Here is a 2824-nt window from a genome sequence, read left to right on the forward strand (position 1 = left end):
TTTATAATTCCTTCCTTGTGATATGACATAAGTGAAAACATGTTTCCTATGCTTTAGAAATATTAAATTTAATTATCCTTTATTACCATTCGACGTCGTGATCTGTGTGTTGAGTACTTTCAGGCTTTATAGGGCAGAAATGGCTTAAAGGATGGAAAGGAAACATACAAAAATGGAAGGAAAGCACAAAATGGAGTTTTTGAAGAAACTAGACGACGCGAACGCGTGCTTTGCGTAAATTGGCATCTGCGCGAACGCGTGCATGACGCGAACGCGTGACTCGCGCGAAACACAATTGACGCAGACGTGTGATTGACGCGGCTACGTGTAAAAGAAAAACTCCAGATGACGCGACCGCGTGACCCACGCGAACGCGTGACGTGCGCAATCTGCAGAATTTACAGAAGTCACCCCCAGCGATTTTTGGACCCTTTTCGGTCCAAATCCAAGCCCAGAAAATACAGATTGGAGACTATAAGGTGGGGGAATCCACTGATTCAAAGGAGAGCGAATAATTAAAGAATAATACACAATTTTAGGATTAGATGTAGTTTAGGGAGAGATGCTCTCTCCTCTCTCTTAGGATTAAGACTTATTTTATTGGGATTATTTCTTCTTCATCACAGGTTCAATGTTCCTTTTATTTATTTTCCCAATTTAATTTATGAATTCCCATGTTATATTTGATATCTTTATTAATTCAATTTGAGGTATTTCAGACTTATTACTTTTTCTATCATTTATTATCAATTGATGTTTTAAGTTAGATCTTTCTCTTTTGGCTTTGGTTGAGTAATTGGTAACGCTTGAGTTGTCGAAATAAAGCAGTGATTGAAATTGGGAGTGGCTAATTAATTTGGATACCTCTAAAGCAAGTCTCTCCACAGGAGTTAACTAGGACTTGAGATTCATATTGATTTATCCACTTGACGTACCTTCATAGTTAGAGGTTGACTAAGTGGGAGCAATAAACAATTCTCATCACGCCTGATAAGGATAACTAGGATAGGATTTCCAGTTCTCATACATTGCCAAGAGATTTTATTATTATTAATTTGTTTTTCTTGTCATTCAAACTACTTGCTCCTTATTTCAAAAACCCAAAAATATTGTTTTCCATAACCAATAATAAAGCACACCTCCCTGCAATTCCTTGAGAAGACGACCCGAGGTTTGAATACTTCGGTTATTTATTTTTATTGGGTTTGTTACTTGTGACAACCAAACGTTTGTACAAAAGGATTTTCTGTTGGTTTAGAAGCTATACTTACAATGTGATTATATTTGTGAATTTCTTTACCGATAGGAAATCCGATCGTCAATTTGTCATCACAATTGATGAGGATAATGAGGATAGGACTTCTAGTTCTCATACCTTGCCAAAAGCTTTATTTGCTATTAGTTTGATTCTTGCAATTTACATTTCTTGTTTCGTATCTGAAAAACCCCAAAAATATACTTTTACATAACCAATAACAAGAATACTTCCCTGCAATTCCTTTGAAAGACAACCAGAGGTTTAAATACTTCGGTTTATTTTTATAGGGATTTGTTACTTGTGACAACCAAATGTTTGTATGAAAGGATTCTTTATTGGTTTAGAAACTATACATGCAACGAGAATTCATTTGTGAAATTCTATACCATCAAAAATTCGATCATCAATGAACCACCATTCCCACAATGTAAGTAACACAAGCGAGACAAAATCCATGACCTTACCAATCAATAATCATTATCAACCAAAACTCACTATCATCATCAAATTCATCATAATCGTAATCTTAACCAATCATAACCCAATTCCTTTATTAAATAATCAATCTCATCATTCCATAAGAGGGGCTAAGCCACCGTCCTCACCATGGATGGGACAAAAGCACCATCTCTACATAATAATAATATACTGAGCAAGCGGGACGATACCACCGTCCTTGGTCAAGCAAGTAATCAATATCACATTTACAATTAATTCACAATTCCAATCAATTTTGGGAGATATAACTCATCATAACCCCATTCTTTTATTAAATAATCAACCTCATCATTTTGTGAGCGGGACTAAGTCACCATCCTCACCGTGGACAGGACAAACCACCATTTCCATAATATCTAATACATCTTATTTAATTCCATCCTTAATGATATTAGGGTCAAAAATATGATTTCCAGAGTTCATACGGAGGTTACAGGGGGGTTACAAGCTTTCCACAAAAGTTTAACAATGCAAAAATAGTATTTTTGAAAAATCAGCAATGTACACACGCACACAGTACAGATTCTGCAGAATCTGCAGAATCATCTTCAGCAGCGACGTCCGAACTTTAAAAACTCATAACTTTTAGTACAAAAATTGTTTTCCCTCCATTCTTTGACAATCTTAAAGTAGAACTTTCAAATTTTAATTCGAGATAAATTTCATCCAATTCCAAGTTCCGAGCGCCAAGTTATAACCAATCGAAGTTGGCCAAAATTTTCAATTTACACTAATTTTCTGCATAACCAAAATTTTCATTTCTCATATCTTTTTCTTTCCAAACCAACATAAAATGCTCATTTCAACACTCAACTCAAACCATATCTATCCATTTCACTCTACAACACATCCAACAACAAACTTTCACTAAACATAAATCTCCATTACCAAAATAATACCATTTTTCATTAAAATCAAAATCAATAATTACTCATCCAAACCTTCATTTAACTCTTCCCAAAATTATATTGTTTCTTCTTTATTCAAACTTAAGTCAACAATTAATCATCCAAATTCAGTTTTATGTATCACTTACAATAATTTCAAGCTCAACCATTATACCACAAT

Source organism: Arachis hypogaea, chromosome 6 (genome assembly GCF_003086295.3).
Source record: "Arachis hypogaea cultivar Tifrunner chromosome 6, arahy.Tifrunner.gnm2.J5K5, whole genome shotgun sequence".
In the NCBI taxonomy this organism is placed as follows: Eukaryota; Viridiplantae; Streptophyta; class Magnoliopsida; order Fabales; family Fabaceae; genus Arachis; species Arachis hypogaea.